This window comes from Callithrix jacchus, chromosome 8 (genome assembly GCF_049354715.1).
Source record: "Callithrix jacchus isolate 240 chromosome 8, calJac240_pri, whole genome shotgun sequence".
Lineage (NCBI taxonomy): Eukaryota > Metazoa > Chordata > Mammalia > Primates > Cebidae > Callithrix > Callithrix jacchus.
This window is the reverse complement of record NC_133509.1, coordinates 44,087,435-44,112,262: the sequence shown is the minus strand read 5'-3', so window position 1 is coordinate 44,112,262 and position 24,828 is coordinate 44,087,435. Positions and strand designations below refer to the sequence as shown.

The following is a 24,828-nucleotide window of genomic DNA, read 5'->3' as shown; positions in this document are numbered from 1 at the left end:
GAATATATTAGGAATGATTTTGATTTTATTAAATGTCTTTTTGGCATCTGTTGAGATGGTTGTGATGTTTTAAGTGACTTATTTACATTAAGAAAGATAAATAATTTTCTCTAAATAGAAAAATATTTTCTATTATGAAATCTTGATTACATTCCTAGAATAAAATCCGTTTGGTTCAGGTGGATTAAAAATACATATTGTTGCTTTCTTTTGCTCATATTTTCTTTAGAAGTTTTTCAACTATGTCAAATAAGAAGGGTTAGTAAAAATCTTTTTTTTTATTTGATAGAAGCATTCAGAATCATAGTACATCAACATTTAAGGGGTAAGTATTCTCCACTCAGGCTAGAAATGAGAAAGTTATAAATGAAGAAGTTGATGTTCTCATTCATGAAAACAGTATCTTGTGAATTTGATTAGCATGAACTGATATAATCTAGTCATCCCTGGATGAATCAAGCTCCTCAAACTGCAGATCTTAGGAATGGATACTGTATTTGGGTAGAGCCGTAAAGCATAATAATAACCATGAGAACTGACTAAAAGCAGTCACCCATACCAGTTCTCATTGCCAATTCCTAGGTCAAAGACTGTTTATAAGGTCAAAAATATTACAAAATTACTTCACTGGGTAGATAATGTAGATTTTTTATATTTTTCAGTTATTTTGACTATCTGAGGACTTAAACCAGTGGTCCCCAACCTTTTTGGCACCAGACCAGCTTCGTGGAAGACAGGTTTTCCATGGATTTAGGGGTTGGGGGATGAGGGACGGTTTTAGGATGACACTGTTCCACCTCAGATCATCAAGCATTAGATTCATAAGGAGTGCACAACCTAGATCCCCCGCATGTGCAGTTCACAGTAGGGTCCGGACTCCTCTGAGAACCTAATGTCGTGTCTAATCTGACAGGAGACGGAGCTCAGGCAGTAAAGCTGGCTCGCTGCTCCCCTCCTGCTGTGCAGCCCGGTTCCTAACCAGCTATGATCAGTATGAGTCTGCAAACTAGGGGTTAGGGACCCCTAGCTTAAACTGTATATTAACCTCTGTTAATCAGTACTTTTGAAGGGATTTTATTTTCATTTAACTTTAAAGGGGTTCTACTTTTCCCCTCACAATTCCGCAACCCAAATATATTTTAAGGCATCTGAAACATACCAGAAACTTTATATTCAAAACTACCAGCAACTTTGGTAATGCTTAAGACAATACACAAGTAATTCAGATGTCATTTAATGTCTTTAATACAATAATTATATCACAGAATTCTATCTTTCTTACCTATCAGTGAAAAAAAAGTCCTGTAGCACCTCTTAATTCAAAGAAAGAATCTTAAGCTCATTAAATCCCTCTGAAGCTATGAAGGTCAACATTGTTTTGCCTTCTGATTTAAGTCATTTACTGATACCCCAACACATGGTTGAAACTACTTTAGCAGATCTATGCTAGGCATAAGTTATTCATCTGGCTTTGCAATAACATCGGTTTTTCTAATTAATGCTCACTCTTAGGCATAAAATCTGGCTTGAAAATTTAAATGATTTAGTCAGGGACTGACAGATGTGGGAATAATTCTCAGCTTCAAGGATTCTGTTATGTACCTCTTCAGATAACTTTCTTCAGTACAATCAATTCTCTGAGATTAAAAATATGTTATGACAGTTATGTTCTTTTCTATTTTTCTTACAGATAAAGTTTCCTTTCCCTATAAATCTATTGGAAAATTGTTAGAATAGGCATAACCTTGCCTTCATTTGTAGAAACCACATTTATACATTATTTAACTTGGTTCATGTAATTTATTCCGCACACAGAGAAGTTTATATCTATCATTTTCCCTCCAATCTTTGCATTTGGGTAAAATGTTCAGAAGATACAAAGAAGGTTATCCCTCTTCTAAGGTCATTCTTGCATAAAGTACATATTTTTCCAGGCTTACACAATGTAAAGGTTTAACAGTAAAATAAGTAATATCCTTCATTTTCCCTAGACCTAAGGCCCTTGTCATATGGCAGTTTAAGTTGTCATCAGAGATCATGGCTGGGGCTGGGGTGGATGGAGAGTCTCTAGATCATCTCTCAATATTTATATAGCTATTCCTCAATGTATGATAGGGTTATGTACAGATAAACCCATCACAAGTTAAAAATACCATAAGTTAATGATCACCATTCTAACTGGCGTGAGATAGTATCTCAATGTAATTTTGATTTGCATTTCTCTAATGACCGGAGACAACAGATGCTGGAGAGGATGTGAAAAAATAGGAACACTTTTACACTGTTGGTGGGAGTGTAAATTAGTTCAACCATTGTGGAAGACAGTGTGGCGATTCCTCAAGGACCTAGAAATAGAAGTTCCATTTGACCCAGCAATCCCATTACTAGGTATATATCCAAAGGATTATAAATCTTTCTATTAAAAGGACACATGCACACGAATGTTCATTGCAGCACTGTTTACAATAGCAAAGACCTGAAACCAACCAAATACCCATGAATGATAGCCTGGACAGGGAAAATGTGGCACATATACACCATGGAATACTATGCAGCCATAAAAAATGATGAGTTCGTGTTCTTTGTAGGGACATGGATGAACCTGGAAACCATCATTCTCAGCAAACTGACACAAGAATGGAAAATCAAACACTGCATGTTCTCACTCATAGGTGGGTGTTGAATAATGAGAACACATGGACACAGGGAGGGGAGCATCACACACTGAGGTCTAGGGAAGGGACATTGGCGGATACAGAGTTGGGGAGGGATAATGTGGGGAGAAATGCCAGATATAGGTGATGGGGATGGAGGCAGCAAACCACATAGCCATATATGTACCTATGCATCAATCCTGCATGTTGTTTACATGTACCCCAGAACGTAAAATGCAATAAAATATATATACAAATAATAATTAATAAACTCCCATATATATGTGCATATCTGTAATACCATAAGTTAAAATGCATTTAATACAATTCACTTACTGAACATCATAGCTTAGCCTTGCCTGCCTTAAATGGCTTAGAACACTTACATTAGCCTATGTTCAGGCAAAATCATCTGACAACACAGCACACTGTAGAGTGTGGGTTGTTTGCCCTTGTGATCATGCAGCCGACTAGGAATTACAGCTTGCTGCAAGCTGTCCAATAGTGCAAGAGCTTCATACCCATTTCTACTGAATGCACATTGCTTTCACACCGTTGTAAAGGTGAAAACTTGTAAGTCAAAGCATTGTAAGTTGAGGGACCATATGTAGTAATGCCACATTTTAAAAATTTTCTGAATGCAAACAATATTTCTGGGTAGTTTGCTTCACTTTAGTAAATTATTCTAAGAAAATTTTTCTGTACTTTGGAGTAAGATAAAAATATGAATATATACATTGTTAATGTCACTCTAAATTATTGTGCAACAGCCCTTTTCAAGAATTACTGAATTATTTAGAAGATTTTGTTGCTGCTTGACTTACTCTTTACTCTTAATTAGGGCTTAAATTCCATAAAATTAGGTGTTAATGTTTGGATTTCTCTCTGGAAGTAAAGGTAATGCCAGTGGTTGTGGTTTCCTTACCATGTAGGACATTAAACACTGTATCTATTAGCAAAGTCATTTTAGCTTTCCTTTGACTAGTTAACTATATATCTCAGATTCCTCAAATTCTTGTTTGAACCAGCTTTACCATCTTGTTGATTCCCTTGATAATGAATTAAGAAATCTTTGACACATGCTTACTATAGTATCCAGATAAGAGATAATTCTTAATTTTTAAAAATTATTCCTTAACAGTCTCCTGTTTAACACAGTTCACTTTTAAGGCCAAAGCCTACTATATGTGCTTTTCTTCCCAAGCTCTTCTTAACAAAGTAGAAAGGTGGTGGTTTCAAATAGGTTAAAACATGAAAAAAACTATAAACTCCTAAGGTACATTTCTGTATGCAAACACCAAGTAAAGCATTTTACCAATCCTTGTGACTGGCAAGTACAGTCATGCCTTTTTTTTCCCCTTAAAATTTTGTGTGTGTGTGTGTGTGTGTGTGTGTGTGTGTGTGTGTGTGTGTGAGATGAGTAAATTTAAAATGTCTTATTAAGCCAATGTTCAAATGCAGCAATTAGGGGAAAAATAAATAAATGACAGAAGTCATGTTTTTAAGGACATCAGAGTAATGCAGAAGCAAGGACTAAACAGTATCCCAGAAGAAGGAGACCCCTTTTAAATAAGATTTTGCTAGCAATCAATTTTCCTCCCCTGCCCCAGAAAATTTGCTAATTCTAAGCCTTCATTAAGGGCCAAACTTGATGCAGGTAGAGGGAGGGACTGAATGGGTACGAAAAAAAACAGTGGGTCTCTTGGTAGTTGTGGAGGTTGTTGTGACAGTTTGAAACTTTGAGGAATCCATAACATATGACAAGTTTTCCTCATGAGATGTTTATTGAGTTTTGGGCCTGTGGGGAAAGTGGAAAATATCAGTCATAAGCTTCTAAAAGGCAGAATAAATATCATGGTGTCCAAGACAGAAAGCCTTTCAAAAGAAAGAACTGCTTCAAAAACACTAGCCATACCCCCATCAAGACATTTTCTAGAAAGCAGAGGCTAAAAAGCTAATCTCAACATTTCTTAAGGAAAGAAATTCATCTTCTGCAGTGCCCAGGCTGAGGATACAAAACATGGTGGACTCAGTCAAAATGGGATGATGGGCTCAAAGAAGAAAACACTCCAGTAGTGCATTGCAATTTACTAAAACTGCAACACACACCTAACCTAATCTTTGTTGGATTGAAGAAATCAGCCTTTCACATTACCTGCCTTATAGAGAAAAGATTAAATACTTGCTAGTGGAACATACAGTATCTTCTTCTCTATGATACTTTCATGCATAATATCTGGAATTAAAAAACATATAAAGAGAAAGGGTAATACGTGCAATAATCAGGTTTAAAAATAGAAAACAAGAGGGACTCAAGATGGCACAGTGAGAACAATCCAGAATTGAAGCTCTCGGTGAATGCGCGGAAGGTGCGTCAGGGCTGCATTTCCAGACAGATCTTTGTTGCCCACAGAACAGGGAAATTCCCAGGTATAAAAGAGATGCAGAATGCCAGAGAGGTTTTGGCTGGTGCAGCCGGCAGCTGGTGCAGCCGGCGGCTGGCGCTGTAGCGCAGCAGCACTCCAAAGCGCACTGGTCTGGGTGCCCTGCTGAACCGGCAATCTGAGACTTGAGAGGGCAGATTGGCATATGTATCTGACTGAACAGGACTTGGACAGTGAGCCAGGCCAGGAGATTCCAGGGAAACAGCGTTTGGAGTAGCACAGTGGGACAAACAAAACGGCGAATCCAAACGCTCTGGGTGGAGAGTTTCACTGTGGGCACAGCTGAACCCAGGATGGTGCAGCTCGGTGGGGGAGGGGCGTCCGGCATTACCGAGGCAATCTGCCCCTACTGAGGTACATACCCATTGCTGATGCAGCCTGTCATTGCCGAGGCAACCCACCACAACAGAGAGACTCTGCCACAGGGCATAGCCCGTGACAGCAGGGCGGAGACCGCAGCAGCAGGGCAGAGCCTGCAGCAACAGGGTGAACCTCACACCAGCAGGGCGGAACCTCGGCAGGCAAGTAGTGACTAGACTGCCTCCTAGCTGGGCAAGACAGCGCAATGGACACTCACAAAGAAAGCCCCAACCCCCCCAAGGCAGAGCATCTGAGAAAGAAAGGGCTTTTTTAATGAGTTCTGCTGCAGCAGAATTAAACATAGCAGCCTAATAGCCCTGAATAAACAACAGAGCTCACAGCTCAGCACTTGAGCTCCTATAAAGTACAGACTGTCTCCTCAAGCAGCTCCCTGACCCCTCTATATCCAAAACACTGACATTTGGCAGGCATCATTCTGGAACAAAGATAGCAGAAAAAGAAACTGGTAGCATCCCTCACTGTTCCACAGCTGCTATAGGTGCACCCCTGACAAGCAGGGCCTGGAGTGGATCTCAGCAGTCGTACAGTGGAGGGGCTAGACTGGTAGAAGGAAAACCAAGTAACAGAAATACTTCATCATCAACAATCTGGGCGTCCACTCAGAGACCCAATTGAAAAGTCAGCAACTAATCAGCTGACAGGTGAATAAATCCACAAAGATGGGAAGAAACCAGCGCAAATAGGAGGAAAACACCCAAAATCAGAACACCTCACCTCCTAGAAAGGACCAAAACTCCTCACCAGCAAGGGAACAAAGTTAGACAGAGAATGACCGTGACGAAATGACGGAATTAGACTTCAGAAGGTGGATAATGAGAAACTTTTGTGAGCTAAAAGAACATGTTTTCAATCAATGCAAAGAAACTAAGAACCTTGAAAAAAGATTCGAGGAAATGATAACAAGAATGGATAACTTAGAGAGGAATATGAATGAATTAAAGGAGCTGAAAAACACAATACGAGAACTTCGCAAAGCATGCACAAGTTTCAATAGCTGAATTGACCAAGCAGAAGAAAGAATATCAGAAGTCGAAGATCAACTCAATGAAATAAAATGAGAAACCAAGATCAGAGGAAAAAGAGCAAAAAGGAATAAACAAAGTCTCCAAGATATGTGGGACTATGTGAAGAGACCTAACCTACGTTTGATAGGTGTACCAGAAGGGGACGAAGAGAATGAATCCAAGCTGGAAAATACTCTTCAGGACATCATCCAGGAAAATCTACCCCACCTAGCAAGACAGACCAACACTCAAATGCAGAAAATACAGAGAACACCACAAAGATATTCTGCAAGAAGAGCAACCCCAAGGCACATAATTGTCAGATACAACAAGGTTGAAATAAAGGAGAAAATACTAAGGGCAGCCAGAGAGTAAGGTCGGGTCACCCACAAAGGGAAGCCCATCAGACTCACAGCATATCTCTTGGCAGAAACACTATAAGCAAGAAGAGAGTGGGGGCCAATATTCAACATCCTTAAAGAAAAGAACTTTCAACCCAGAATTTCATTTCCAGCCAAACTGAGCTTCAGAAGTGAAGGAAAAATAAAATCCTTTGCGAACAAGCAAGTACTCAGAGATTTTGTCACCACCAGGCCTGCTTTACAAGAGCTCCTAAAAGAGGCACTACACATAGAAAGGAACAACCAGTACCAGCCATTCCAAAATCACACTATATGCTAAAGAGCATCAACATAATAAAGAATCTACAAAAACTAATGGGCAAAACAGCCAGCTAGCATCAAAATGGCAGTATCAAATTCACACATAACAATATTAACCCTAAATGTAAATGGACTAAATGCACCAATCAAAAGACACAGACTGGCAAATTGGATAAAAAGCCAAAACCCATCAGTGTGCTGTATCCAGGAAACCCATCTCACATGCAAGCATACACAAAGGCTCAAAAGAAAGGGATACAGGAAGATTTACCAAGCAAATGGAGAGCAACAAAAAGCAGAAGTTGCAATTCTCATCTCTGATAAAAGAGACTTCAAAGCAACAAAGATCAAAAGAGACAAAGAAGGACATTACATAATGGTAAAAGGATTGATACAACAAGAAGAGCTAACGGTCCTAAACATATATGGACGCAAAACAGGAGCACCCAGATACATAAGGCAAGTTCTTAACAACTTACAAAGAGACTTAGAATCCCACACAATAATAGTGGGAGACTTTAACACTCCACTGTCAATATTAGACAGATCAACCAGATAGAAAATCAACAAGGATATCCAGGGCTTAAACTCAGACCTGGAACAAGCAAACCTGATAGACATTTACAGAACTCTCCACCCCAAATCCACAGAATACACATTCTTCTCAGCACCACATCACACCTACTCTAAAATTGACCACATAATTGGAAGTAAAGCACTTTTCAGCAAATGCAAAACAACTGAAATCATAACAAACAGCCTCTCAGACCATAGTGCAATCAAGTTAGAACTCAGAATTCAGAAACCAACCTAAAACCACACAGCTTCATGGAAACTAAACAACTGGCTCTTGAATGTTGACTGGATAAACAATGAAATGAGGGCAGAAATAAAAAAGTTCTTCAAAACCAGTGAGAACGAAGCCACAACATGCCAGAATCTCTGGGACACATTTAAAGCAGTCTCTAGAGGAAAATATATAGCAATAAGTGCCCATATGCAGAGAATGGAGAGATCCAAAATTGACACCCTATCATCAAAATTGAAAGAGCTAGAGGAGCAAGATCAAAAAAACTCAAAACCCAGCAGAAGACAAGAAATAACTAAGATTAGAGCTGAACTGAAGGAGATAGAGACACGAAAAATCCTTCAAAAAATCAATAAATCCAAGAGCTGGTTTTTTGAAAAGATCAACAAAATAGACGGACCACTAGCCAGATTGATTAAAAAGAAAAGAGAGAACAACCAAATAGATGCAATAAAAAATGATAAAGGGGAAATCACCACAGATCCCACATAAATTCAAACCATCGTCAGAGAATATTACAAACAACTCTATACACATAAACTAGTAAACCTGGTAGAAATTGATAAATTCCTGGATTCCTGTGTCCTCCCAAGCCTAAACCAGGAGGAGGCTGAAACTATGAATAGACCAATAAGAAGGTCATAAGTCGAGGCAGCAATTAAGAGCCTACCACACAAAAAAAGCCCAGGTCCAGACGGGTTCACAGCCGAATTCTACCAGACACACAAAGAGGAGCTGGTGCCATTCCTTCTAAAACTATTCCAATAATCCAAAAAGAGGGAATACTTCCCAAATCATTTTATGAGACCAACATCATCCTGATACCAAAACCCGGCAGAGACCCAACAAGAAAAGAAAACTTCAGGCCAATATCCATGATGAACATAGATGCAAAAATCTTCAATAAAATATTGGCAAGCCGATTGCAACAGCAAATCAAAAAACTTATCCATCATAATCAAGTAGGATTCATCCCAGGGATGCAAGGCTGGTTCAACATACGCAAGTCTATCAACGTAATTCACCACATAAACAGAACCAAAAACAAAAACCACATGATTATCTCAATTGACGCAGAGAAGGCATTCGACAATATTCAACAGCCCTTTATGCTAAAAACCCTCAATAAACTCGGTATCGATGAAACATATCTCAAAGTAATAAAAGCTATTTATGGCAAACCAACAGCCAATATCATACTGAATGGGCAAAAACTGGAAGCATTCCCTTTGAAATCCGGCACTAGACAAGGATGCCCTCTGTCACCACTCCTATTCAATATAGTATTGGAAGTTCTAGCCAGAGCAATCAGGCAAGAAAAAGAAATAAAGGGTATTCAAATAGGAAAGGTGGAAGCCAAATTGTCTCTATTTGCAGACGACATGATAGTATACCTAGAAGACCCCATCGCCTCAGCCCAAAAACTCCTGAAACTGATAAGCAACTTCAGCAAAGTCTCAGGATATAAAATCAATCTGCAAAAATCACAAGCATTCGTCTACACCAATAACAGACTTAAAGAAAGCCAAATCAAGAATAAACAGCCATTCACAATTGCTACAAAAAGAATAAAATACCTAGGAATACAACTCACAAGGAACGTAAGGGACCTCTTCAAGGAAAACTACAAACCACTGCTCAACGAAATAAGAGAGGACACAAACAGATGGAGAAACATTCCATGTTCATGGTTAGGAAGAATTAATATCGTGAAAATGGCTATACTGCCCAAGGTAATTTACAGAATCAATGCTATCCCTATCAAGCTACCATTGACTTTCTTCACAGAACTGGAGAAAACCACCATGAACTTCATATGGAACCAAAAGAGAGCCTGCATGGCCAAGTCAATTCTAAGCAAAAAGAACACAGCGGGGGGCATCACACTACTGGACTTCAAACTAGGCTACAAACAAGGCTACAGTAATCAAAACAGCATGGTACTGGTACCAAAACAGAGATATAGACCAATGGAACAAAACAGAGGTATCGGAGGCAACACAACATATCTACAACCATACAATCTTTGATAAACCTGACAAAAACAAGCAATGGGGAAAGGATTACCTGTTTAATAAATGGTGTTGGGAAAACTGGCTAGCCATGTGCAGAAAGCAGAAACTGAACCCCTTCCTGACACCTTACACTAAAATTAACTCCAGATGGATTAAAGACTTAAACATAAGACCTGGCACCATAAAAACCCTAGAAGGAAATCTAGGCAAAACTATCCAGGACATAGGAGTAGGCAAGGACTTCATGAACAAAACACCAAAAGCATTGGCAACAAAAGCCAAAATAGACAAATGGGACCTAATCAAACTCCACAGCTTCTGCACGGCAAAAGAAACCATCACTAGAGTGAATCAGCAACCAACAGAATGGGAAAAAATTTTTGCAGTTTACCCATCTGACAAAGGGCTGATATCCAGAATTTACAAAGAACTCAAACAGCTTTACAAGAAAAAAATGAACAAGCCCATTCAAAAATGGGCAAAGGATATGAACAGACTCTTTACAAAAGAAGACATATATGAGGCCAACAATCATATGAAAAAATGCTCATCATCACTGGTCATTAGAGAGATGCAAATCAAAACCACATTGAGATACCATCTCACGCCAGTTAGAATGGTGATCATTAACAAATCTGGAGACAACAGATGCTGGAGAGGATGTGGAGAAAAAGGAACACTTTTACACTGTTGGTGGGAGTGTAAATTAGTTCAATCATTGTGGAAGACAGTGTGGCGATTCCTCAAGGCCTTAGAAATAGAAATTCCATTTGACCCAGCAATCCCATTACTGGGCATATATCCAAAGGACTATAAATCGTTCTACTCTAAGGACACATGCACACAAATGTTCATTGAAGCACTGTTTACAATAGCAAGACCTGGAATCAACCCAAATGCCCATCGATGATAGACTGGATTGGGAAAATGTGGCACATATACACCATGGAATATTATGCAGCAATCAGAAATGATGAGTTCATGTCTTTTGTAGGGACATGGATGAATCTGGAGAACATTATTCTCAGCAAACTGACACAAGAACAGAAAATGAAATACTGCATATTCTCACTCATAGGCGGGTGATGAAAAATGAAAACACATGGACACAGGGAGGGGAATACTAAACACTGGGGTCTATTGCGGGGAAAAGGGGAGGGCCAGTGGGGGTGGGGGGGAGCTGGGGAGTGATAGCCTGGGGAGAAATGCCAAATGTGGGTGAAGGGGAGAAAGGAAGCAAAACACACTGCCATGTGTGTACCTATGCAACTGTGTTGCATGTTCTGCACATGTACCCCAAAACCTAAAATGCAATAAAAATTAAAAATATAAAAAATAAAAATAGGCACCAGAAGCAGGACCACAAATGCTATAGATATTAATGTTTAATATAGAAGGAGATTAAAATGACAATGATAAATATTGTAAAGAACATATAGGAAAAAATGGACAGATTGAACAAAAACATTGAAAATTTTAATGCAGTACCAGCATCTATAAAATAGAAACTAGTCTGTATTCTACAACTGAAAAATACAATATCTGAAATTAAGAACTCATAGCCTGGGTTTAACAAACTGAACACTAACGAAGTCAGGATTGATAAGGGCAAAAATAAACATGAACTGAAGCGAAAAAAAAGGATGGAAATAAGATAATAGAGTGTAATAAACATATAAAGCACAGTTGAATAATTTAACACATATGTAACTGGAATCCCATAATAGAAGCAGAGTAAGAATGAAGCAGACACAATTTTTATAGATTTTATTTTTAGAACAGTTTTAGGCTCATATATAATTCAGCAGAAAGTAGAGTTAACATATATGCTATAGCCTCCACATGTGCACAGCCTCCTTCACTATAAATATCCCATGGCACGATTATTTTAAAAGGCAACAGTGGCCAGAAATCTTACGAAATTGATTAAAGACATAAAACAAATTATTTAAGAAGTTTAGAACTGGAGGAAGACTATGATGGGGGCTGCAGCACAGTCGGAGGTGTAGGTTGTGGGGACAGTAAGGATTGTATCCTGGAGCCACTTTCCCTGCCAGATAGTCCAGGTGGCAGCATCACATTAGAAGGTTCTCCATCTGTGCCTTGTATTTTATGTGAAGAACATTTCCCTGTGGCTGAACAAGACAAACTTCTGAAGCACATGAATATTGAATATAATGTCATCATAGGTGATATCAAGTTGGTTGCTGACTTGCTAATTTACATTTATGTTGGAGAAAAAGTTTCACTGAACAGCACATCACAGATTTTTGTAGTATGATAAGAATTAATTCCATTGTTCCATTTGAAGAAATAGAAAATTATTTTTTATTATGTGACGTTTTACCAGAACATAGAATTCTTAGAGAAGATCTTCAGAAACACAGACTGATGCCTCTTAGGCGTTAAGACTGTTGTATTCAGGACCTGACAAGATGGCAGAATAGGAACAACTCCAGTCTACAGCTCCCAGCAAGACCAACGCAGAAGGCAGGTGATTTTTGCATTTCCCACTGAGTGGTACCCAGAACCTCAGGGAGAAAGCAATTCACTTCCCTGGAAAGGGGGCTGAAGCCAGGGAGCCAACTGACCTTGCTCAGCAGGCCCAATTCCCATGGAGCCAGCAAGTTAAGAACCACTGGCTGGAAATTCCTGCTGCCAGCACAGTAGTCAGAAGTAGACCTGGGATGATCCAGCTTGGTGAGGGGAGGGGCAACTGCCTCTCTAAATTCCTCTTCACTGGGGCAGGGCATCTCTGAAAGAAAGACAGCAGCCCCAGCTAGGGGCTTATAAATATAACTCCCATTTCCCTGGGACTGAGCTCTTGGGGGAAGAAGCAGAGGTCGGCACAGCTTCAGTGAACTTAAACATTCCTGCCTGCTGGCTCAGAAGAGAACGGCAGATTTTGACACGAAGGGTTCTCCAGCACAGCTCTCAAACTCTGCTAAGGGACAGACTGCCTCCTCAGGTGGATCCCTGATCCCCATGCCTTCTAACCGGGAGCAACCTCCCAACAGGGGTTGACAGATACCTCATGCAGGACAGTTCAGGCTGGCATCAGGCTGGTGCCCCTCTAGGATGAAGCTTCCAGAGGAAGGAACAGGCAGCAATCTTTGCTGTTCTGCAGCCTCTGCTGGTGATACCCAGGCAAATAGGGTCTGGAGTGGACCTCCAGCAAACTGTGTAGACATGCAGAAGAGAGGCCTGGCTGTTAGAAGAAAAACTAACAAACAGAATTCAATAACATCAACATCAACAAAAAGGATACCCACACACAGAAACCCCATCTAAAAGTCATCAGCCTCAAAGATCAAAGTTAGATAAATCCACAAAGATGAGGAAAAACCAGGGCAAAAATGCTGAAAATTCCATAAACCAGAATGCCTCTTTTCCTCCCAATGATCGCAACTCCCCTCCAGCAAGGGCACAAAACTGGACAAAGAATGAGTTTGAGGAACTGACAGAAGTAGGCTTCAGAAAGTGGGTAATAACAGACTCCTCTGAGCTAAAGGAGCATGTTCTAACCCAATGCAAGGAAGCTAAGAACCTTGAAAAATGGTTAGAGAAACTGCTAACTAGAATAATCAGTTTAGAGAAGAACATAAATGACCTGATGGAGCAGAAAAACACAGCATAAGGATTTTGTGAAGCATACACAAATATCAATAGCCAAATTGATCAAGTGGAAGAAAGGATATCAGAGATTGAAGATCAACTTAATGAAATAAGGCATGAAGACAAGATTAGAGAAAAAAGACTGAAAAGGAATGAACAAAGCCTCCAAGAAATAGGGGACTTAGTGAAAAGACAAAACCTACAATTAATTGGGGTCCTGAATGTGATGGGGAGACTGAAACCAAGTTGGAAAACACACTTTGGGATATTATCCAGGAGAACTTCCTTACCTAGGAAGACAGGCCAACATTCAAATTCAGGAAACACAGAGAACACCACAAAGATACTCCTCAAGAAAAGCAACCCCAAGACATGTAATCATCAGATTCTCTAAGGTTGAAACAAAGGAAAAAATGTTAAGAACGATCAGAGAGAAAGGTCAGGTTACCTACAAAGAGAAATCCATCAAACTAAAAGCAGATCTCTCTCCAGAAACGCCAAAAGCCAGAAGAGAGTGGGGCCCAATATTCAACATTCTTAAAGAGAAGAATTTTCAACCCAGAATTTCATATCCAGCCAAACTAAATTTCATAAGCAAAGGAGAAATAAAATCCTTTACAGACAAGCAAATGCTGAGGGATTTTGACACCACAAGGCCTACCTTAAAAGAGCTCCTGAAGGAAGCACTAAATATGAAAAGGAAAAACTGGTATCAGACACTACAAAAACACACCAAAATATAAAGACTAGAGACATTATGAGGAAACTGGATCAACTAATGTGCAAAATAACCAGCTAGCATTGTGATAACAGAATCAAATTCACACATAACAATATTAAACTTAAATGTGATGTTTAGAGGGAAATTTATAGCACTAAATGCCCACATCAGAAAGTGGGAGAGATCTAAAATCAACAGCCTGACATCACAGTTAAAAGAATTAGAGAAACAAGAGCAACAAATTCAAAAGATAGCAGAAGACAAGAAATAACTAACATCAGAGCAGAACTGAAGGAGAAAGAAACACAAAAACCCTTCAAAAAATCCATGAATCCAGCAGCTAGTTTTTTGAAAAGATGAATAAAGTAGATAGACTGCTAACCAGACTAATAAAAAAGAAAAGAGAGAAGAATGCAAACACACACAATAAAAAATAACAAAGGGAATATCACCACTGATCCCACAGAAATACAAACTACTGTCAGAGAATACTATAAACACCTCTATGCAAAAAAAAAAAACTAGAAAATCTAGAAGAAATTGGTAAATCCCTCTCTAGACTAAACCAGGAAGAAGTCAAATGCCTGAATGGACGAATAACAAGTTCTGAAACTGAGGCAGTAATAATCACCTACCAATCATAAAAAGCCCAGACCGATAGATTCACATCCAAATTCTACAAGAGGTACAAAGAGGAGCTGGTACCATTCCTTCTGAAACAATTCCAAACAATAAAAAAGAGGGCATCCTCCCTAACTCATTTTATGAGGCCAGCAGCATCTTGATTCCAAAACCTGGCAGAGGCACAACAAAAAAAGAAAATTTCAGGCAATATCCCTAATAAACATTAACGTGAAAATTCTCAATAAAATACTGGCAAACCAAATCCAGCAGCACATCAAAAGCTTATCCACCATGATCAAGTCAGCTTCATCTCTGGGATGCAAGGCTGGTTCAATGTACACAAATTAATAAATGTAATCCATCACATAAACAGAACCAATGACAAAAACCACAATTATCTCAATAAATGCAGCAAAGGCCTTTGATAAAATTCAACACCCTTTATGCTAAAAACTCTCAATAAACTAGGTATTGATGGAACATATCTCAAAATAACAAGACCTATTTATAACCAACCCATAGTAAATATCATACTGAATGGGTAAACGCTGAAAGCATTCCCTTTGAAAACTGGCACAAGACAAGAATGCCCTCTCTCACTATTCCTATTCAACAAAGTTTTGGAATTTCTGGCCAGAGAAATCAGGCAAGATAAAGAAATAAAGGGGTATTCAATTAGGAAGAGAGAAAGTCTAATTGTCTCTATTTGCAGATGACATGATTGAACATATAAAAATCCCATTGTCTCAGCCCCTAAACTCCTTAAGCTGATAAACAACTCAGCAAAGTCTCAGGATACAAAATCTGTGTCCAAAAACCACAAATATTCCTATAAACCAATAACAGACAAGCAGAGAGGCAAATCATGAGTGAACTCCCATTCACAATTGCTACAAACAGAATAAAATACCTAGGAATACAACTTACAAGGAACATGAAGGACCTCTTCAAGTAGAACTACAAACCACTGCTCCAGAAAATAAGAGAGAATACAAACAAATGGAAAAATATTCCATGCTCATGGATAAGAAGAATCAGTATCCTGAAAATTGTCATACTGCCCAAAGTACTTTGTAGATTCAGTGCTATTTCCATCAAGCTACCATCGACTTTCTTCCCAGTACTAGAAAAAACTACTTTAAATTTCATATGGAACCAAAAAGGCCCATATAGCCAAGACAATCCTAAGCAAAAAGAAAAAACCTGGAAGCATCACACTACCTGATTTCAAACTATACTAAAAGGATTTAGTAACAAAAACAGCATGGTACTGGTACCAAAAACAGATATATAGACCAATGGAACAGATCAGAAGCCTCAGAAATAACACCACACATCTACAAGCATCTGATCTTCAACAAATTTGACAAAAACAAGCAAAGGGAAAAGGATTTCCTTATAATGAATGATGCTGGGAAAACTGGCTAGTCATATGCAGAAAACAGTAACTGAACACCTTCCTTAAACCTTATACAAAAATTAACTCAAGATGGGTTAAAGGCTTAAGCATAAACCTAAAACCATAAAATTCTAGAAGAAAACCTAGGCAATACCATTCAGGACACAGGCATGGGCAAAAACTTCATGATTAAAATATCAAAAGCAATTGCAACAAAAGCCAAAATTGACAAATGGGATCTAATTAAACTGAGAGCTTCTACACAGCAACAAAACAAAACAAAACAAAAAAGCCTATCATCAGAGTGAACAGGCAACCTAGAGAATGGGACAAAATTATTGCAATCTATGCATTTGATAAAGGTCAAATATCCAGAATCTACAAGGATCTCAAACAAGTTTACAAGAAAAAAAAACTCATCAAAAAGTGTGCAAAGGATATGAGCAGACAATTCACAAAAGAAGACATTTATGCAGCCAACAAACATATTTTTAAGAAAGCTCATTATTAATGCAAATCAAAACCACAATGAGATAACATCTCACGCCAGTTAGAATGGTAATCATTAGAAAGTATGGAAACAACAGATGCTGGAGAGGATGCGGAGAAATAAGAATGCTTTTACATTGTCTGTGGGAGTGTAAATTAGTTCAACCATTGTGGAAGACAGTTCAGCGATTCCTCTAGGATTTAGAACCAGAAATACCATTTGACCCAGCAATCCCATTATTGGGTATATACCCAAAGGATTATAAATCACTCTCTATAAAGACATATGCACACATATGTTTACTGCAGCACTATTTACAATAGCAAAGACTTGGACCAACCCAAATACAGATCAGTGATAGACAGGATAAAGAAAATGTGCCCCATATGCACCATGGAATACTATGCAGCCATAAAAAAGAATGAGTCCATGTCATTTGCAGGGACATGATTGAAGCTGGAAACCATCATCCTCAGCAAACTAACACAGGAACTGAAAAGCAAACACCATATGTTTTTACTCATAAGTAGGAGTTGAACAATGAGAACACCTGAACATCGGGAGGGGAACATCACACACCAAGGCCTATCAGGGGGTGGGAGGCAACAGGAGGGAAAGCATTAGGACAAATATGTAATGCATGCAGGGCTTAAAACCTAGATGACAGGTTGATAGGTGCAGCAAACCGCCATGACCCATGTATATCTATGTAACAGACCTGTATGTTCAGCACATGTACCTGAGAACTTAAAGTAAAATAAAATAAAAAATTTTAAGAATGAAGTTTACAGAAGTTCAAGAAAAATACAAAAGAGACCACGCTCAAGAACATTATAGTCAAATAGCTGAAAACTAATGAAAAAGAAAAAACTGTAAAAAACAGAGAAAACAGACATGCTGCCTTCAAAGAAGCAACAGGACATAAAACTGACTTTTCAACAGAATTTTTGGAAGCCAAAGGAAATGGAAAGGCATACGTAAATTCCTAAGGGAAAACATAACTGCCAACTATAAAACTGAGTACTCTTTGAAAAATGAATGCAATTTATTGCAGGCAGATCTATAGTATAAGAAAAAAAATGAATAAAATTTTTAAGGCTAAACAAGAATGAATGAAAGCACAGTTTTACATGAAGGAATTTAGAAAAGGTACAGTTCAGAAAAGTTAAATCTATTGGTAATATAAGAAAATGTTGAGCATTTTAAACAATAATGGCAATAAAGTCCTGTGGGTTAATAAAATATAGACAAATAAAATGTTCAACAATAATAGCACAAAGGGCAAGAGACTGATTCACCTAGGCAGAACCAGGAAGATGGGGCCCTGTAAAAGTGGGTAAGATGAACTCAGCTAAAATTTGTAAACAATTTGCTAAAGGCTGATATGAGCTAACATAAGAGTATAAAATCCTTTGTAACTATGACATGAATTTGTACCCTTTCATAGGCACTTCTCCCTAGGGCTCATGAGTTGTTCATTAGAAAGACTGGGGTCAGGGAAAGAGACCAGAAGAAGCATCCATTGAAGATGAGCCTTAGAAAATGGTAGTAGCCAAGTTATGGGAAAGACACCATGCTATGGTTGGTTGTTTTTCCACTAAGAACAAAAGATTTAATTAGCTGGGGTATGGGGTTTGGAGAGGTGGATAGCAAACCACCTCATTCCTAGGACACCATTGGGCTGGAGCTGGGGAGGAAAAATCTTCCAACCTCTGGGGAATGAGCCATAAAACCATCCTGGATCTAGACATCTAGACCACTAGAAATTTTTTGCTGGTAATAAAGTGAAAGAATTAAGAAAGCACCATCCTTAGATATAGGGACGTGAGATCTACTGAAGAATGAGGCTAAACTAAGACAATGGGGAATTCCCCTGGCCTCATCAGCAGGAAAATCAAACACCAACAATTTGCTGTTGGCAAATAAGATAGCTTGGAGAGTGACCTATTCTGAGACTCAGGAACACAGGGAAGGCTAAAACCTCAGGGTAGGATTAGGAACTTCACGGAAGTTTGCTATCCAGCAAACTGATCCTCTCCCTAAAGATAAAATAACACAGATGAAAGAAGCCAGTGGTACAATGAAGACAAACATAGCAACAGCAAAACATAAAACCAGCTCCATTCCTGAGAAATTTGACACAACCTTCTCCCACAGACACAAATGTGGTAAAAGAAAAAAAAAATGAAAAGATCATGTATTAAATCAATGCAAAGAAACTAAGAACCTTGAAAAAAGATTTGAAAAAAGATTCGAGGAAATGATAACAAGAATGGATACCTTAGAGAGGAATATGAATGAATTAAAGGAGCTGAAAAACACAATACGAGAACTTCGCGAAGCAAACACAAGTTTCAATAGCCGAATTGACCAAGCAGAAGAAAGAATATCTGAAGTCGAAGACCAACTCAATGAAATAAAACGAGAAACCAAGAATAGAGAAAAAAGCGCAAAAAGGAATGAACAAAGTCTCCAAGAAATGTGGGACTATGTGAAAAGACCTAACCTACGTTTGATAGGTGTACCAGAAGGGGATGAAGAGAATGAATCCAAGCTGGAAAATACTCTTCAGGACATCATCCAGGAAAATTTCCCCCACCTAGCAAGACAGACCAACACTCAATTGCAGGAAATACAGAGAACACCACAAAGATATTCCGCAAGAAGAGCAACCCCAAGGCACATAATCGTCAGATTCAACAGGGTTGAAATAAAGGAGAGAATACTAAGGGCAGCCAGAGAGAAAGGTCGGGTCACCCACAAAGGGAAGCCCATCAGGCTCACAGCAGATCTCTCGGCAGAAACACTACAAGCCAGAAGAGAGTGGTGGCCAATATTCAACATTCTGAAAGAAAAGAACTTTCAACCCAGAATTTCATATCCAGCCAAACTGAGCTTCAGAAGTGAAGGAAAAATAAAATCCTTTGCGAACAAGCAAGTACTCAGAGATTTTGTCACCACCAGGCCTGCTTTACAAGAGCTCCTAAAAGAGGCACTACACATAGAAAGGATCAACCAGTACCAGCCATTCCAAAATCACAATGAATGCTAAAGAGCATCAACATAATGAAGAATCTACAACAACTAACAGGCAATACAGCCACTTAGCATCAAAATGGCAGTATCAAATTCACACATAACAATATTAACCCTAAATGTAAATGGACTAAATGCACCAATCAAAAGACACAGACTGGCAAATTGGATAAAAATCCAAAACCCATCGGTGTGCTGTATCCAGGAAACCCATCTCACATGCAAGGATACACAAAGGCTCAAAATAAAGGAATGGAGAAAGATTTACCAAGCTAATGGAAAGCAAAAAAAAGCAGGAGTTGCAATTCTCATCTCTGATAAAATAGACTTTAAAGCAACAAAGATCAAAAGAGACAAAGAAGGCCATTACATAATGGTAAAAGGATTGATACAACAAGAAGAGCTAACGATCCTAAACATATATGGACCCAATACAGGAGCACCCAGATACATAAGGCAAGTTCTTAATGACTTACAAAAGGACTTAGACTCCCACGCAATGATAGTGGGAGACTTTAACACTCCACTGTCAATACTAGACAGATCAACCAGACAGAAAATCAACAAGGATATCCAGGGCTTGAACTCAGACCTGGAGCAAACAAACCTGATAGACGTTTACAGAACTCTCCACCCCAAATCCACAGAATACACATTCTTCTCAGCACCACATCACACCTACTCTAAAATTGACCACATAATTGGAAGTAAAGCACTGCTCAACAAATGCAAAACAACTGAAATCATAACAAACAGCCTCTCAGACCATAGTGCAATCAAGTTAGAACTCAGAATTCAGAAAACGACCCAGAACAGCACAGCTTCATGGAAACTGAACAACTGGCTCTTGAATGTTGACTGGGTGAACAAAGAAATGAAGGCAGAAATAAAGAAGTTCTTCGAAACCAATGAGAACGAAGACACAACGTGCCAGAACCTCTGGGACACATTTAAAGCAGTCTCTAGAGGAAAGTATATAGCAATAAGTGGCCATATGAGGAGAATGGAGAGATCCAAAATTGACACCCTATCGTCAAAATTGAAAGAGCTAGAGGAGCAAGATCAAAAAAACTCAAAACCCAGCAGAAGACAAGAAATAACTAAGATCAGAGCTGAGCTGAAGGAGATTGAGACACGAAAAACCCTTCAAAAAATCAATAAATCCAAGAGCTGGTTTTTTGAAAAGATCAACAAAATAGACGGACCACTAGCCAGATTGATTAAAAAGAAAAGAGAGAACAACCAAATAGATGCAATAAAAAATGATAAAGGGGAAATCACCACAGATTCCACAGAAATTCAAACCATCATCAGAGAATATTACAAACAACTATATGCGCATAAACTAGTAAACCTGGAAGAAATGGATAAATTCCTGGACTCCTGTGTCCTCCCAAGCCTAAACCAGGAGGAAGCTGAAACTATGAATAGACCAATAACAAGGTCTGAAGTTGAGGCAGCAATTAAGAGCCTACCACACAAAAAAAGCCCAGGTCCAGATGGGTTCACAGCCGAATTCTACCAGACACACAAGGAGGAGCTGGTACCATTCCTTCTAAAACTATTTCAAACAATCCAATAAGAGGGAATCCTTCCCAAATCATTTTATGAGACCAACATCATCCTGATACCAAAACCCGGCAGAGACCCAACGAGAAAAGAAAACTTCAGGCCAATATCCATGATGAACATAGATGCAAAAATCTTCAATAAAATATTGGCAAGCCGATTGCAACAGCAAATCAAAAAAACTTATTCATCATGATCAAGTAGGATTCATCCCGGGGATGCAAGGCTGGTTCAACATACGCAAGTCTATCAACTTAATTCACCACATAAACAGAACCAAAAACAAAAACCACATGATTATCTCAATTGACGCAGAGAAGGCATTTGACAAAATTCAACAGCGCTTTATGCTAAAAACCCTCAATAAACTCCGTATCGATGGAACGTATCTCAAAGTAATAAAAGCTATTTATGACAAACCAACAGCCAATATCATACTGAATGGGCAAAAACTGGAAGCATTCCCTTTGAAATCCGGCACTAGACAAGGATGCCCTCTCTCACCACTCCTATTCAATATAGTACTGGAAGTTCTAGCCAGAGCAATCAGGCAAGAAAAAGAAATAAAGGGTATTCAAATAGGAAAGGTAGAAGCCAAATTGTCTCTATTTGCAGACGACATGATAGTATACCTAGAAGACCCCATCGCCTCAGCCCAAAAACTCCTGAAACTGATAAGCAACTTCAGCAAAGTCTCAGGATATAAAATCAATCTGCAAAAATCACAAGCATTCGTCTACACCAATAACAGACTTAAAGAAAGCCAAATCAAGAGCGAACTGCCATTCGCAATTGCTACAAAAAGAATAAAATACCTTGGAATACAACTCACAAGGAACGTAAGGGACCTCTTCAAGGAGAACTACAAACCACTGCTCAACGAAATCAGAGAGGACACAAACAGATGGAGAAACATTCCGTGTTCATGGTTAGGAAGAATTAATATCGTGAAAATGGCTACACTGCCCAAAGTAATTTACAGAATCAATGCTATCCCCATCAAGCTACCATTGACTTTCTTCACAGAACTGGAAAAAACCACCATGAACTTCATATGGAACCAAAAGAGAGCCCGCATAGCCAAGTCAATTCTAAGCAAAAAGAACACAGCAGGGGGCATCACACTACCGAATTTCAAACTATACTACAAGGCTACAGTAATCCAAACAGCATGGTACTGGTACCAAAACAGAGATATAGACCAATGGAACAAAACAGAGGCACTGGAGGCAACACAACATACATACAACTATACAATCTTTGATAAACCTCACAAAAACAAGCAATGGGGAAAGGATTCCATGTTTAACAAATGGTGTTGGGAAAACTGGCTAGCCATGTGCAGAAAGCAGAAACTGGACCCCTTCCTGACACCTTACACTAAAATTAACTCCAGATGGATTAAAGACTTAAACATAAGACCTGGCACCATAAAAACCCTAGAAGGAAATCTAGGCAAAACTATCCAGGACATAGGAGTAGGCAAGGACTTCATGAACAAAACACCAAAAGCATTGGCAACAAAAGCCAAAATAGACAAATGGGACCTAATCAAACTCCACAGCTTCTGCACGGCAAAAGAAACAGTCACTAGAGTGGATCGGCAACCAACAGAATGGGAAAAAATTTTCGCAGTCTACCCATCTGACAAAGGGCTGATATCCAGAATTTACAAAGAACTCAAACAGATTTACATGAAAAAAAACAAACAAGCCCATTCAAAAGTGGGCAAAGGATATGAACAGATACTTTACGAAAGAAGACATATATGAGGCCAACAATCATATGAAAAAATGCTCATCGTCACTGGTCATCAGAGAGATGCAAATCAAAACCACATTGAGAAACCATCTCACGCCAGTTAGAATGGCGATCATTAAAAAATCTGGAGACAACAGATGCTGGAGAGGATGTGGAGAAAAAGGAACACTTTTACACTGTTGGTGGGAGTGTAAATTAGTTCAACCATTGTGGAAGACAGTGTGGCGATTCCTCAAGGCCTTAGAAATAGAAATTCCATTTGACCCAGCAATCCCATTACTGGGTATATATCCAAAAGTCTATAAATCGTTCTACTATAAGGACACATGTACACGAATGTTCATTGCAGCACTGTTTACAATAGCAAAGACCTGGAATCAACCCAAATGCCCATTGATAATAGACTGGATTGGAAAAATGTGGCACATATACACCATGGAATATTATGCAGCAATCAGAAATGATGAGTTTGTGTCGTTTGTAGGGACATGGATGAATCTGGAGAACATCATCCTCAGCAAACTGACACAAGAACAGAAAATGAAATACCGCATATTCTCACTCATAGGTGGGTGATGAAAAATGATAACACATGGACACAGAAAGGGGAGTACTAAACACTGGGGTCTATTGGGGGGAAAAGGGGAGGGCCAGTGGGAAGGCGAGGTGGGGAGGGATAGCCTGGGTAGAAATGCCAAATGTGGGTGAAGGGGAGAAGAAAAGCAAAGCACACTGCCATGTGTGTACCTACGCAACTGTCTCGCATGCTCTGCTCATGTACCCCAAAACCTAAAATCCAATAAAAAATTAAAAAAATAAAATAAAGAAACAAACAAATTAAAAAAAAGAAAAGAAAAAAAAATGCCTGAACATTTTCAGATATAAATACTACTTACCTAAATCTTACTGTTCTACACTCTCTCTGGCAATTAATTGAACATTAGGAAAGTGCTCTCTTTGGCAGTACATACACTGAAATTGGAATGATACAGAGATGATTAGCATGGCCCTGTGCAAGGATGACACAAATTCATGAAGACTTTCATTAAAAAAAGAGACAGACATGTAAAAGCAAGAAAAAACAACTCACTGTCAAAAAACAATGCAACCAAAAAAACAAGATTCAACAGATAACGTAGACCTTAAAATTATCCAACAAGTAACTTAAAATAACTACAATTCATATGGTTCTAGTGGGAAAAAATTAACAACATGCACAAGAACACAGCATTTCAGCAGAGAAATGAAAATTACAAGAAATTAATGGAAATGCTAGAAATAAAACATGGTAACAGAGATGAAGATTACTTTCAATGCACTCAAAACATCAAGGAAAGTCAGTGAAATTAAATGTAGGTCAATAGAAATTATCCAAATTGAAGGACAAAAAAGACAGTGGGAAAATAAAAATAGCTTAGAGCACCCAAGAGCTGTGGTATCATATCAAACGGTGTACCATATGTAGAGTGGTAATCCCTGTGGGTGGCATTAGGAGTGGAAATGACAGAGAAGAGAGAGAAACCAAATAAATATTTGGAGAGTTAATGGTTAATATTTTTCCAAAATAATGTAAGACATGGAGCCACAGATCTGAGAAGGTCAGAGAACCATAAATAGGATAAACAAGAGCAGCAAAAATAAAACC

General features: G+C 38.8%; 1 non-coding gene across 1 annotated transcript; it reads left to right on the top strand.

The window, feature by feature from the left end:
- The first annotated feature begins 24,131 nt into the window (after positions 1-24,131).
- LOC118145286 (U6 spliceosomal RNA) lies at positions 24,132-24,235 on the top strand. The gene has a single exon (XR_004730412.1). It is a non-coding gene; the product is annotated as a U6 spliceosomal RNA (small nuclear RNA).
- Positions 24,236-24,828: the final 593 nt, after the last annotated feature.